The sequence below is a fragment of the Herpailurus yagouaroundi genome, unplaced genomic scaffold, assembly GCF_014898765.1.
Source record: "Herpailurus yagouaroundi ecotype Mexico unplaced genomic scaffold, PumYag 221, whole genome shotgun sequence".
Classification (NCBI taxonomy): domain Eukaryota; kingdom Metazoa; phylum Chordata; class Mammalia; order Carnivora; family Felidae; genus Herpailurus; species Herpailurus yagouaroundi.
In genome coordinates, this window is record NW_024412452.1 from 15736632 (window position 1) to 15752496 (window position 15865).

Here is a 15865-nt window from a genome sequence, read left to right on the forward strand (position 1 = left end):
CAGCCATTTTTTTAATTGGAATTTTCTTAGAAAAGTAGAGAGTTCTAAAAAAGACTGATAATATCAACAACAACAATAATATAATAATTCTTTATAGATCTACATCCAGAGTTAAAGAGAATATATTTTAAAGACATCACTAAAGCATTTATCTAGCTTTAACTGCCTCATCAAAGAATATTATTTTTTAAAAAGAAGCCTCATAAAGATGTATGAATATATAGACCTGTGATTATTCAAAAAAAATTGTACAAATCAAAATAAATTTGCTGGAGCAATTTAAAATAATTAACCTTTGACAAACCTCCCTCTCTGGTAATGGAATAGTAACTATATGAATAAAAGATAAGTCGTGACATTCAATGAATTACAATATTCATCCCATAAATTACTTGATATAATAGCTCTATAGTCTACGTTTTTATAACACTAAAATGTCCTAAACACTAAAGAACCCATTCATTTCCAGTGTGCGGTTTGCAGATGGGTTGGGTAATTTCTTTTGCCTTCTTTGGATATCCTTTAATTAAGTCTTTTACTATTATTTTTTCCTCCCAGATACACCTTGTTTCAGCCTGTCAACCACTTCTGCAGTACAGACACCTGGAAAACTTGAGGCTTGTGCTCACCGCCCAAGTAGCTCTGAAAATGAGTGAGTGTGAACCTGATTTGCATGTTGGGTGGGATGGTTAAGGGGCTGGCATTGCTATATGGCTGATTGCCACATTTACGGATTTGGTGGTCCAGTCCATGGACCCTTTGGGTAAGGTGCTGCTCCTCTTTATGCTTCTGTCTCCACTTTCTGGGGATAAAAGGGTGGCAGTGATCTGCCCTGCTAGGTAAACTGAAGCCATCTTTGACCATATAAATATGATTAGAGACCACAGCATGAAATATCGGTGCTTACTAATGATAACTAGGAGGTGTTTGTTGACATACACAAGCCTCAGGATGGCAGAATGGCTGCAAAATGCCCAACATTTTTGGTTCGAAATGTGTTGCTATTTTAAACAAAGAATAGAAACCTATGGTGATAGGATATCTCTTGAGAAATGGATGCTTCTCTGGCTACCCATTTTACCTATTAAGTACAAGATTTGCTGGTCATCTAGGGGTAGCCGGTTGGTTTTCTTTAACACTTCTAAGTCATTTGCTAGAGTAAATTGAACAAAATGAACCAATGAAGGCAGCACTGGTTTCCAATTCAATGTGAATACCTCCCCGGGGTCTTTCTAATGGATTTTATATCACAGTAGAATGTGTCTACACTAACACATTGTTTAACATTTCTGTATCCTTGATCTCTTAATCATGGTCTGGATTCAGTTGTGCCATAATAAAAATAGACACCATTTATTGAACACTTATTCTGCCTCAGATATTGGGCCAAATCCTACAAATATATTTTCTTATTCAGTTCTTTCCACAACTCATAAGGTAGGTTCTAGTTTTATTCCCATTTTGCTTGAGGAAATTAAAGCTTAAACTTCTCAGTGATTTGCCTAATTTAACACTACACATTTAACTGTTACGCCGTGCTTCTCCAGACAAACCATGCTGTCTGGCTACCCAAACTCAAAACCCCTTCACAGAGAGGATTATCCTTGTTTCTTGACACTAACATCAGCAGGCCAGAGTTGCAGCTGTAGGTGATGGCAGGTACAACTCCAGAACTAGAGTTCACTTGGCTCCCTTTTTATCCCAAAGTCACAGAAGCAGGTGGGTGGGTCTTGCGTTAATTCCAGGCCCTTAAGTAGATGCTGATGCTGCAGAAACAGTCCTGAACAAATGGTGCAGAGTGCCCATTGCTGTGGCATTTTTGGGCAAGATATTGTTTGAGCCAAAAATACCTTCTGTTCCTCTGTCCTTTTTGTGAAAGTTCAGATGTATAAAAATAAAGGATGTATGGAAAATAACAGAGGTCACCAATTCACAGCCAAAATATTGTTCCTCAGTTTGGGGGGCTTAATAGAATCATGTCTAGGTAGTTGGGCATATTTATTTTTTCTATTAAAAAAATCCAGGGTGATTTTTTTTCCTGGTCTTCTTTGAATTTTTTTTTTTCCCCTTCTTCAGAGGCCACTATATCTGAGCCACGAAGTTAGGGCTCATTGAATGGTCAGGAAGAAGGATATAGAAATCTGGTGAAGGGACCACCTATCAATCTATCAGCTATAAATGATTTTGATGGGTCATTTATTAACATTCCATAGAATGAGTTCTTCAGATACCCCTGAAGGAAACACTGCTCTTGCCCCATCATTTCTTTTTACCACTGAAAAAAAGTTGGAGCTCAGAGAAGTTAAGGATTTTGCCTAGCTTTGCACAGCAAGTTGATTCTTCTGTCTCTTAGTTCAGCATCCATTCACCACATATTATGAGACATTTACTATGTGCCAGGAACTGAATAAAGCAAACTGGCTGTGTACCTCAAACTTAGATTTTAGGAAAGCAATAAATGTATCTTAAAACCACAAAGGAATGTTCCTTTTCCTTTTTCATCTGTTATACATTTGTCCTTTTCCCTAGTTTCTTATGTTTAATGTCTTTTTATTCATAATCTACAGAACATTGTACTAGGTCTAGGGTAGAAAGAACATTTTGGGCAGCAGTGATTAAAAAAAATGACTGTTTAGCACAAAGATCCCCCAGTTTTTTTCAAAAAGGTGCTATTTTACATTTCCTAGTGTTTTGTTTTTTAAAGAAAGCCAAGTGGGGCCAAAAGCAAAATTTCTACGGAACTGAATTTCCTTCTTTTTTAGTAGGATACAAAGTAAGAAATACATTGTAATCCAACATATGTGTGTGCCTGGGTATGCATATAAATATACAGTTGACACTTGAACGACGTACATTTAAATTGTGCAGGTGCACTTAGAAGTGGACTTTTTACAGTATAGCACTATACATGCAGTTTCTTTTCGTCATGATTTTCTTAACATTTTCTTTCCTCTAGCCGTATATATACATAGTATAGTAGTATATACTCTACATACATATATGTACGTATACATACATACATATAAATATATGTGTGTATAATGTATACATACATACATATAAATATATGTATGTATAGTATATATTACATACATATATGTACATATATATACATAGACATAACATACAAAATACGTGTCACCAGTGGGCTATTAGTAGTTAAGTTTTGGGAGATTTTCAACTGCGTGCAGGGGTCGGCACCCCTAAGCCCTGCGTTGTTCAAGGGTCAGTTGTAATTGAAACATGAAAAGTTTCATGAAATGATACTCTCGTATGATATAATAAAAACAACGTATTTTACATCAAATATGACCCTACTGTTATTTCAACACTACAAGATGTGTCACACTGCCTATTCAACTTCATTTTTTTTCTTTTTAAGGTAAGCAAAGTTCAATAAATTAACCAAAGCAATTTGGGCAAATGTTTCAATTCTCTATTTAAGTTTTCTTGTAAAAATACCAAAAGGTCAGGTGTCCAGTGCATTTTGTCTGGGTTAGCCCTTGATCACAGATGGAGTCATTTGCCATTCAACTGCTAAGGGTACAATGGGAAGTCTGCCCCCAATTTCTCTTTAGCCTTTAGATTTCCTGGAGTCTAATCATGTGAGTTACCTAGAGCCATGTTTCAACCTCTCTGAACTTTCATCACACATGTTAAATGAGGAAGGGTAAGTCTGCGTGACTTTCATGATCTTTTCCAGCTTCCAAGGCCTGTGATTGCATGGTGTATTTTTTTGAAGCCTGGGTACCTGTGAAAATCAAGTCACCTCAAATGTATTCTGTGCATAAACTAAGAATTTCTAGAGCCACAAATATAGTCCATTTGAAGTTTCTCTAAAATGTTGACAGATGTGAATGGGAACATTATCAAATGCTTAGTTTTTACCTTTGTGTTCAGATCTGTTGTTTCATTGAGGGCATTTTTATAAAGTAAAAATGTACTACTGCTGTTCTTGGAATTCTCCTGGTTCTGCGACAAATTTAATGAGCTAAAGCGCTGTCTACTTATGTGCACTTTTGTTTTTAAGAGATTTAGCCATTGTTGGGTTTAGGGTATCCTGGGGAGAGAGAGGTTCAGTTTTTCCTTGTCATGCTGTTACGACTGTAGTGCCTGTAGCGCGTGAGGGAATCCCAGCGGCAGCAACACCAGCACCCGTGCACGTTATGCACAGTCCTCAGGGGCACAGGGATGGCATTTCAGCTGAGTTTGGTAAAAGTAATCTGGGTAACAGCCCGAATGCCACCTTTACTGGTAACGTAGCTCACCTGAAAAAAAGGTGAATTGTTTTATACTTTCTCCACGCACGGCTGTGTGAACATTTGAATCCTCAGATTAATAAAACAAGCAAATCAGCTGAGAGATAGCGTTTAGGGACGTGGGGCTCGCGTGGGTCTGGGTGGAGAGAGTTTGGCAATCACTGAAGGCTTAGGAAATCTTTGTCCTTTCAGTCCTAAAGCAACTGAACTGAAGTTTTGGTCGAATTGATTTTATGTAGAACAAAGCCAACATATTCATTTACAGTGAGAAATATGACTGCCACGTGGCCTGGAATATTTACTTGAGCATGACCTGTGTGTAGTCACACTGTTGACTACTGCACCAGAGGCCAAATAATAACCAGCAGGTTGTGGGGTGATCCCGTAATTCCAACAAGGCGCATCAGTTACATAAGTGGAATATTTAATACCGTATGGCCAAGACATTCCATGTGTCTGCCTTAAAAAAGAAAACAACAACAACAACAAAAAGGAATTGGAATGCTCATAGCCTGTTGGCTAAGCCTCCTTTTCCTCTAGACAGCAATTAGATGCTGGGAAGAATATCATCTACCCTTCAATGCTGCTGTGAAGGATAGAGATAACACACATCTAGCACAGTGTCTGCTGCATTATAAAAATGCTGATAAAATGATGATTATTTTAACCTTGTGACAGGGCTTTTGTGTCCAACCAAGTACTCTTCTTCACTTCTGAATGATACATTCTTTCTTTCTTCTATTGCACAAGTATTAATGATAATTGTAGATATTTACAAAATTCAGAAATGCATCAAAAAAATAAAATAATGAGTATAATCTACACAGAAAAAAACTCTTATTAATATTTTGGTATTTAATTTCCCCTTAAATGTGGCTCCATTTGAAATGCCATTCTCTAAGATGGAAGGACAGAACTTATTTGATGCCAATAAAAGTGACTCTATATTCACCCCTTGTATGGGATCTGACCTAGTTCATCTGATCCACATAAGAGTTTTTTGAAATTCAATTCTACCTCCTCTGCCTCTGGCCAAGAAAAATAAAAATGAGAAATAAAATTTCTGGATTGAGTCTTTAAATCACACTGAGCCAAGTTAGGTAAGGAGCAGACCAGAAGTAACTTGTAGGAAAAAAATTACTGGTGTTGTTATTTGCAGTATAATTCCTGGTAGCCTGAATTTCAGATCCGTAGACCCAGAGTAAAGGTAGGGAAGGAGTTGGGGGAGGGTAAAAAGAGGTGGGGAATGGAAAAGAGGACAGGGGAGGTGTTTAGCTTTCATTTGCAAGCGTGATACCCGCTGCTTTGTTTATGGATTTGATGCTATTCATACAGTCTTTGCAATATTAATTTTTAATTTATGATGCTCATTAGGAGACACTTAAAACAGAACAATTATCATTTATCTTGATATATTATTTACTAGGACTGACTGTCATGGTTAGGGGCCCATGATTAGTGCGAGGGGGATCGAGAAGAGCTTCTAAAAGTGCTGGGGTAAAAGAATAGGAGCTTAGGAAGCAGTTGTCAAAACCCAAGGCCCAAAGTTCTGATGTCAAAGTGAAAGCCACACAATCCCTAATCAAGACTCAGGAGGCCCCCTCCAAGACAAGCCTGGAACAGTACTTAATGAAACTGCAGGATTATATTAATGAGACTCTCTGTTAGGCCACCGGCTCATCAATTATTCATCCAGCTGCATTCCTGATACTTTGCTGTCTTCCTCCTCTTTTTGCGTTGGTGTGATTACTTTTTTTAACCCTCAATTTCCTTACCTGGAGTGTAAACAGAGACTTCTGTTCTATAGTTTCCTTTGCTTCTGCTCAAACAGCATCTCTTTTCAATACTCATCCGGGATATCACACATGATAATGGAGGCCTACTAGAGGGAAGTCTAACTTCTGAGTCTCAGGGAACTAGGGCACCCCTGACTTTGTGCTTCCCTAATACTCTGGGCTTATTTTTGACAGTGTGCTCATCCCACTGTGTTCTGATCATCTATTTGTGTGAGACTCTTCCCCACAAATCTGTGAATTCCTAGAGAACGGAGCCTAAGTTGTATTTGTCTTTGTATTTTCAATTCCCAACATGATGCTTAACAGATGACATTGAATGAATGAGTGAATGTATGCATGAATGAATGAGTTGTGGGTGTTTGGTTACGCCTCATATTCAGCCTGTCTCTTTATAATCAAGCAGACTGTGAGGTGGAGGCCTGAGTACTACCTGCATGTTTCACAGGAAAATAAACAAAAGCAAACCTTGCATTTACAATCTGGGTCATGTAGGGGCGCCTGGGTGGCGCAGTTGGTTAAGCGTCCGGCTTCAGCCAGGTCACGATCTCGCGGACCGTGAGTTCAAGCCCCGTGTCAGGCTCTGGGCTGATGGCTCGAAGCCTGGAGCCTGTTTCCGATTCTGTGTCTCCCTCTCTCTCTGCCCCTCCCCCGTTCATGCTCTGTCTCTCTCTGTCCCAAAAATAAATAAAAACGTGGAAAAAAATTAAAAAAAAACAAAACAAAACAATCTGGGTCATGTAGATGAAGATGTGTCTATGGGCTTGAGGCAAAGCACCCAAGTCTGTGTGGTACTCAGTTCTACATAAGCTTATTAATTTCTTTTAGAGATTACTTATTAAAATTGGATATAATTTTAGGAACAAATTGTGTTTTACTAGGACTGACTGTCATGGTCTGGATGGCCATATGATTGTGAGGAGGATTTCAATGAGCTTTCACAATAAACACCCAAGAGGCTGGAGTGGGCTTTGAAGCAGGACAGAGGCCAAGGGCTAGAACTTATTCCCAGAGTCTGTTATTTGTTTCACTCACTCAAGGTCAACAGGAAAACCAAGGACGCCAGTTTCTACTCCTCAGGAGGTAGAATGCTGGAGGCTGTGATGCTGAGCAAAGTCATTCCCTCATGCAGTAAGGACTAGAAGTACTTCCCTTTTGTCCTGGACAGGTAGGGTGATGGACAAGTGGTCCATCTGGAAGTGGTACTATCTGGAAGGCAGTACAAGTGGTACTATCTGGAAGGCAGGTTGACAAAACAAGGGAAAGGCAGAGGTGGGTGTGAGGAAATGCTTTGATATTCTGCCCCCCCCCCCCCAGTTGTAATACTCAAATACCCAGATCAGCTGGCAGATAGTATCATGCCTCACTGCCTCAGCCACACTGTCTGCAACGTGTCTGTGCTTTGCCACCAAATAACCTCTCCAAATGCCATTTTCATCATGTCACATCAAGAATCTACAATGGCCTTCTTATAAAAAAATAAAATTAAAAAAAACCAGAAAAACAAATGCTAGAAAAAAGAGCAAGGTTCCACATTCTCTGAAAGAATAAAAAGAAATGAGAAGACATGGATATAAATCTTCAGCTTGTCAAGGTAAATAGATCGCAAATCTGAAGGCAAGTAGTGACTTTGGCCAAATGGATTCTAATTTGTTACATCTCAACTAGTCACTATTCTGTAGAGTCGTATTTAGAGAAATACTGTCTGGAAGTTCTCTCCATGGATTTCTAAATCGGGTCTTCTTATCAGTGTGCCAGGCTGAGAATGGGTTATGGGTGTGCTTCGGCTATTATTCTTCCTCCTCCTTGAGGCATCTGGTGGGGTCCTCAGATGGGTGGCCCTGGACTGAGAGAAACCTTACGCATTTTTCCTTAGTTCATGGATTTGAAGATGTACATCTTTTTTCTCATTTAACATTTCTGAAATTCAAGTGTTTTTCCTTATCAATATATTGCAATCGCTTTTGGCCAGGTGGCAGTGAGGAGGTAGTTGTGATAATCTGCACATAAACTTAATGAGGTAGTTTTCATAGTCTGCATATAGCTTGACTAAACTCGGTTGCAGCTGTTCACATTGTCCTAACTTTAACTGAACGACGTACATCGTTGTACTGCTTACGTTGGGTCGAGTTTCCCTCAAAGTGTCTTCAAAAACATACATTATGCTTCGACATCGAAACAAAAAAGTTATTGTGTGAACAGAAAGGCATGGAAACAGAGACGTGGATGTAAATGTGATATTGTTGGAGGAAAATACGTCATAGGAAGGATGCATCATCCAGTGCTTTATGAGTTTGAGGAAAGGAAGATTCCCATCAAAGATGAAGCTAGTCAGAATCCCAGCTCTGCTATTAAAGGTGGGAGAAATTATTTTTTTCTTTCTTAGTGGTACGTAAGGTAGTGGTATATCTTTTGATGGCTAGATTTTTAGCTTCTAACCATTTCTCTGTGTGCCATGATATGAACCACATCAGGAAAAATGGCTTTAAGCTCCTGCCTGACTGGATCTTTGGTTTTCCTGCAGTCAAACTTTCCGGTAAAGATATAATTTCAATTCAACTTAACAACTTTAAAATTATTAGACTGGAAGTATTGATTGTATTCAGAAAGAGCAAACTTGGAATTAATTTACCCTTTGTTGTATGTTAACTTACATCTAATTTCAGTTTAGCTTTACATGATAAAGATGGAATCAGACTGTGGGCCCTTAGAGCAGACTAAGCTCAGGGAATTTACATAAGCAGCGGGCACCGGGTCCAGCATTGTCATTCCCATTGGGGACAGTGGGAAGCACTCAGAGAGTTAGAGGCAATAGGTTCTTTCTGTAGATCTGTGATATCTGTGTGACACAGCCCACACTGACTGCCTGTAATTAAACAGAATACAACCTTCCTTATTTTTGAAGGTATAATTAGAGGCTGGTCTCCAGCTATCATTGGCCTCTTCATCAAAGCAAAGTGGATCGTTCTGAAAAGAAAACTCCAGGATATGATTTACAAAATAAAATCACTTTGCATAGAAATTATTTGAGATAATTTAGTTCTGGTCTTTTATTTTTAAAAATGAGTAATCTAGAGCTCAGAGTAAGTGGCCACCTGGAATCTCACAGTTTGCTCAGAGTAGTAATGGGCCTTCTGCCCCTGATGGGTGTCCTGCTACCATTACACCTATGGGTCTCGCAAGGCAAAATTTCATATACACAAAATGTAGAACTATTTGCGTCTTTGCTTATGCATAAAACTTTATTATATCTAATTCTTCTACTAAATCTCTGTCCTGTTAGAATTGATGAACATTTATTGAGGTTTTTCACTGGTTAGGGACCTAATCCTGTGTTTAACTGAAAACTCTGTTCCAGAAGATTTTCCTCCTAAGTAATCGTAACCTTGGTGTTTTTCACCCTCTAATCTCTATTCTTGTGTCTATTTTCCCAACAAAAATACAGAAACCTGGAAAGATGGAAACCTGGAAAAATGTTACAGTCTCTCTTGGCTTTAAAAATGCATCAACATGACTCCAACCAAGATGGTAGAGATGGGGAGAGAAAGTAGCAAAAGTCATTACCTCTGCTTCCTACTCCCCTTCCTCCAGTGGAATTGCCAACATTGTTTACAGAGGGCTATTAACCTAATAAATACATTCTGGATGGAATGACCCACCTTTCTGGCTTTAGGATATGGCTTTTAAGGTTTATGAAAAAGAATTGAGAGGGCTTGTCAATATAACCTTAGTATACAACAAAACGAGATCTACCCTGCCTTTTTTTTTTTTAATGTTTTACTGAAGATGGGTCTTCAAAACCAAAACTGAAAGGAAGTTACTCATTGTGTGTATTTGTACATTTATGAGTGCATATGACATAACATGTGTGTGTATGCACATTACACACCTCTGAATTTAATATAACATAGATTTTTATTCCCTCACAAGGCATCTTTAAGTCTAAAGATAAGACCATTATCTGGTATTTCCACAAAAGCCTGAATTAAGTGTATCGTTTCTCTATATAGAACCTTACATTTCCTTAGATAGTTGTTCTAAGAAGTAACTTCATCTTGGTGGTGTGGTTTATCTTGAGCAAGTGTCAAGTATTATTTTCAAATTAAAAGAACAAAAGTAACAAGGAATTTTACAATAGGCAAAGAAGATAAGAGGGAAAAAGGAAAAAGAAGAACTCTTTCCCAGAATCAAATAAATGGGATATAATATAATAATCTAAGGGCCTTTGAAAATCGCATCTGAAAGCCTGGTACCTGGACAGGTGACACATGATGAATATTGCACTGAAACCTACAGCCTGAGTCACCATAAAAAGAAACAGTGTATATATTATAAATCTATCTCTTGACAACTATAGACAGAGGTTATTAGAGTGAATAATCAATTCCGTAAAGAAATGATTATATGTAAACTTCAATTCAAAATAGAAATTCTTTTGCTTGACCTTACATGTTACTATTTTATAACATGAGGAGCTTTGCTAATTTTTTTTCCTCTAAAGTGTCTCTTTGTTGTTTTAAAAGATCTTTGGGAAAATAATTCAAAGAATATGGGAAGCAGTGCTGAGCCATGGAATGTGTGTGGGAGTAGAGGTGAGGTGTGATAGTCAGTCCCTATCAGGGACTTAAACGGTAGTCCCTGTGATGTAGAGCACCATGGCCCATGATGGGCGCTCCTGGGTCTGTGTGTCCCAAACTGTGAGGGGGCTGGCTAAATTCATTGCTGTCTTTACTTTCAGCTTGAACATTCTGTGCTTCATTTGCTCATCTTGCATTGTAAAACCTATCTGGAAGCTTTAACATGAATGAGGTAGGAAACAGCTGTTGGATCGTAAGAACAAATTTTAGTTAAAAAATGTGAATTTTTTTCCTTTGGAAAATCCTTTTCTAGTCTCAATTACCAGCACATACACTTGCTGAGAAACCAAATTTGTCAATCCTTATTTCCAATCGCTAGCAGGGCATCATATTTTCAGAACGCCGTTTGTGATCATTCCCCCTCAATCCGGTGAAACATCAGACTTGGATGTCAGCCTAGCCTTTCTTCTCTTAGCCCTCATGTCTTAGTCATTTAAAGAACAATGCTTTTGAGTAACAGAGTTACTTGTTCCTCCTGATTTCTTTTTCTTACAAAATTCAGTTTCCTGGGCGGCTTCTAGGGGGAAAATTCAATCATGAGATGTACTGTAGAAGAGGGCACCATGCTACTTTTAATATTAGCCCCTTTTAATCTGGGTAAGGTCATCGAACTTTTCTGATTTTTGCCTAGGGAGAACTTTCCCCTTATTTTGTAATTGACTTTGTCCCCTTTTTCATTTATTTCCCTGTCTCCTGGTTGTAGCATCTTCTCCCCGGAGTCTCAGGTTAGAAGTTTTCCCTTTTGTGAAACCATGACAGGTGCCTAATTGAATGATGAATGTCCCTTTATTACTCTGTAATTGAACTGCCAGCTTTTTGATTGGTTTGTAGAGATGCTCCCCCCCCCAATCAGGCACTGCAGGGGGCTTGGTAGTTGGCAGTCTGGTCCTACACTCCATCTGTCTAATCCCATCTAGCCCCCACTTGCTTTTTGGGGGGTGGTAATAGAGGTAGGGAGTGAGGGGGAGGGGAGTCATAATAAATTATGCTAATTTGATGTGGCTCTGACAATGAGAAGATCGTATTGTTCCATGCATCTTGGGGGTAAATGCTTCAAGACATTTTGTCGTCATGGGTGCCTAGCCTGACAGGACCACGATGAAGATTAATGGGCCTCACCTGAGTGACAGAACAGGGGATTGTGGGGAAGAGAGGGTCATTCATCATACTCTGACAGGTGTCATTCAATCCGACAGCAGCTCCACCGTCACCCGGCTAGCAGTTCCATTTTTCTGCCAGTTAAGCAAGGAGTTTAATAACATCCCCAGAATTAAAACTCATTCTTTGTAGCAGGTCTGACAGCTGAAAATAAGAAAATCAATTCTTCACATGTTATAGCACAGTTAACTGACTGGGGCTTTGACTCTAATTTAGTCTTTGGGCTGCATTTCAAGCAAAGAGCTTTTTGTAAGACATCATCTATTAAAATTTATCCACAGCGCTAACTTTGGTGGTGTTGTTATTGTGGGCACATTAAAGATTCAGGCTTTCAAAGCCAGTGTCCTTTACTCACTGCGTGCTGAAATGTATCCCTGCAGTAGCCGGGTCTCTTCTGCTTCATCCTCATTAGCAATGTTTACTGCTTCTCTCTTCATTAATATTGATCCCCTCCCCAATTACCGGCAACAACAAGACAGACACTAATTTGAAACATTTGGTATCATTAAACTGTTTGGATTTCAGGTTTCAGGGATCTTGGAAGGCAGAGAAGGTGGTTCAAAGATAAGAAAGGGAGTTACACTTTGGGGCTGTAGGGTTACCTGATGAATGATGACACTCTAGGTTGGTGAGTATGGCAGACTGCAAAACATGGCTCTGGGTTCCTTTGGTCCCTCTCCTCATCGGGAGGAGGGGTGTATTTGTCCACCTCCATGGATCTGGGCTGTTCCGGACTGTCACTGGTTTTGACCAATGGAATATAGTGATGCTGTAGAACTTCGAGAGTGGGGCTCAAAAGATCTACGTCTTCTTCCACTAGTTGTGAAAGCTAGCCACCACATAAGATGTCAGTTCACCATGCTGTGAGGAAGCCCAAACTAGCTACGTGGAGAAAAAGGAGACTACAAGGAAAGCCACTGGGGCACCAGACATGTGCATGAAGAATTTTTGGAACTTGCAATCTTTTCTCAGCAGCCAGCTGGATGTAGCCACCTAGAAGCCATCTTGGACATTCTGGCCCCAGCTGATGCCACCTGTATGGAACAGAAGAACTGCTCTACTGAGCACTGTCCAAATTTCCAGCCCACAGAATTGTGACCAAATAAAATGGTTGTAGTTAAAAGCCATTAAGTTTTGGGATAGTTTCTTAGATAGTAATGGAGAGCTGAAATAGAGAAGGTGAAATAGTGGGGCACGGTGCAAGGGACTTGGGTACACAGCTGTTTTCTGTAACACAGATGTAGAATTGTTCTGGCTTTGGGGGCAACATTTTTCCCCTCAAAGCCTCCTTGGTTTGAGTAGCTTTGCGTTCTTATATTGTGCACTCCCTCTACAGCCCTCTTCTCTGTCCTAGGACAGGACAGTTTGTTTTAGTGCATTTTCCTGAGTTGAGAGAAGTTGTGTAATTGGCTGAAGAGGACTTGTTACATATATTTCTATGCTTCTTAGTTCCATCATTTTCATTTTATACATCTAGGATGAAAGAAGGTATCTTTGAACAATAAATTATGAAATTGAGTACTTAATCTGTGGCATAGTACTAAGCATGATTAAAGGGTTGTGAATTATATACAGTGATTAAGTTAACCAGATTATTGATCAACTTCGCGGGGTGCCATATACACAAAGTACATATAGATAAGATAATTATTTTCTTGTGAATCATCTAATTTGGTTCTCAACAGTAATCAGATTAGCTGAAGACATTGGTCAAATAATCTGTTGGGGAATCAAACAGAAAAATAATCATATCTTTATTGCTTTCAAGGAGCCAGATACCATAACAGCAACTTTTTTGGATTTCTGAGTTGTAAAGAACTGGGACAAAAATGTGATGTGGGGGATAGCTGTCTGTTTAAAGAGAAATCCTGTAGAGACACATGCTAAAAGAACACAGAGAGGGCTTGCAATCGCTGTTTTGGATTTTCCAAATTCACATACCATGTCTATTTATTATAGCAGAAGAACATCTGAAGCTTGGGAAGAAGAGTTGAACTTAGAGAGCAGTAGCATCTCGAGAAAGGTCTTAAGCCCATGGTTAATTCCAGGGAAAGAAATAAAACTGAGTATCACCATGGCAATTTTTATTATAATACTTTGCACAGAACTTTTCCTTTTCTTAATACCATCCTTCAAAACAAACATCTGAAAGTCAGAATTGGGCTCATGATACAGTGTCTTTGAAACCAGTAAAGATTACTTGGCTGAGGAGTCTTAAAATGAGGCCACTATGGCTGAATAATGTTGTTACGATCTTGAGTGGACTGTCTGCATTGGCATTGCCTTCTTAATAATGCTTGCTGTCCTTAATTTCAAACTGCCCCCAAAACTCACATGCCTGTTCAGAGTTAGTATCTGTCAATGATCATACACTTACAGTCTAACCAGGTGATTTCAAGGCATCTCCTCAAGCATCTGCCATGGGTGTTTTGTTTTGTTGTTTTGTTGTTGTTGATTGTTTTTCCTGTTTCAGGTTTTGCTTCTCCATTTCAACACTGATATCATAAAGAGGCCCCAGCCTAATACCCGACCCTTAGTATTAAATAGTGGATCCCCTAGGGTTCATTATGTCCTTCTACTGGGCCTGAAAAACAAGTATTGACTACAAAAACAAACTTTTGGTGCCTAGAATGTTAAGTTCTTTTTAGAGCATCTGGGATGATGATTGAATATAAAGTATACGATATTAATAGCTCATAAGCTAGCAGATCCTGACACATACCAAGTGCTCAAGAAATGATTGTAAATAAATATGAACAAGCCAGTTCATGATTATCAGCTGCTTGCTGCATGTTGAAGGTGGGAATTTATATAATATGCAAGAGGCACATTTGCTAACCTCTAAAGATGCAGTTGAGACTGGCAAGGCAGTTTTGCATATGGACCAGCCATATCTGAGAGATAAAAAGATTAGTTTATTAAAATCCACTACCCTGAATCTATGAATGTTTTCAATCACAACAAAGTAGCAGACCTGACCATCCAGATGATATTTTGGAGGTAGAACTTTGGATTAAGAAATCTGAAAACTTGGATTCTAGTCATGTAGGCTCTGCAACTTAGGAGGTAACTCTGGACAAGTCACCTCACATGTCTAAACACCATTTTTTTTGTACATATAAAACTGAATCAATGTCTAGTCCTCCTGCCTAGCATTGGTTTTATGAAGATCATCTTATGTGATGTATATTACAACAGTCAACCCTGTGCCCACTACCCTCACCATCTTGCTGTCCCCAAATCAGTAAGTTGAAACCTATTTAAATATTTTTTATATTGTGACTCTAACTCCAAACATTATATGTTTAAAAACCTTTAAGGTGGTCATCCAAGAGCTTCTGAATTATACAAGTAGTTATATCAAAACTTGTTTTTGTTTTTTTTTTTTTTTTTGCTAGCCCAGACAAACTTTCTGCAAGAACACCTATTCGGGGGTATCTTTACATCTGGTACAGGTGCTTCTCAACAATAGAACACAAAATATACTCTTGGGTTTTGTAAATGATATAACACGTTTATGGAAGCAGAAGCTGTGCCAAGGAAGTCATCATTTCTTGGGAACGGAAGATGAAGAAGAAGGAAATTGAAGAAGAATGAAAAAAAAGGAGGAAGAAAAGAGAGACAGGCACCTCATCATCAAGGGCGAAGATGGCATGAAATCCGACTGTTTTGAGCAAAACTCAAAACCTGGGCATGACACACGTGCATGCGAAAACCACAAGAGCTCTGATGGCCTTCTTTTTGCTGGGTTGAGGAGGGAAAAGAAAACAAAACTACCCCACCGTAAAGATCCAAACAGGCCAGCAGTACTGGCATGACAGTTCCTACAGCGTGACATGCCGTTTCCACTCAGGGAAGCTCCAGCCAGGGAGCAGCATTCCAGTGGGTGGGTCTGATGTCAGGGAGGTGGATTCCATCCGACTTACAGCTGCACCAAAGGCTGACTTTGGCAGCAATTCCTGGGCTGTAATTTTATAAACAGTCTTTTCTTTCCAAACTTCCAATGTGAATTTAGACC

The 15865-nt window shown here is 39.2% G+C and overlaps 1 long non-coding RNA gene across 5 annotated transcripts in view; it reads left to right on the top strand.

The window, feature by feature from the left end:
* LOC121019088 (uncharacterized) overlaps positions 1 to 15865 on the top strand; it is a 525799-nt gene that overhangs the window by 74272 nt on the left and 435662 nt on the right. For all 5 annotated transcript variants that reach the window (XR_005785440.1, XR_005785442.1, XR_005785443.1 and 2 more), the window contains exon 4: positions 559 to 652. This is a non-coding gene — a long non-coding RNA (uncharacterized LOC121019088). The remainder of the gene's footprint in view (positions 1 to 558; positions 653 to 15865) is intronic.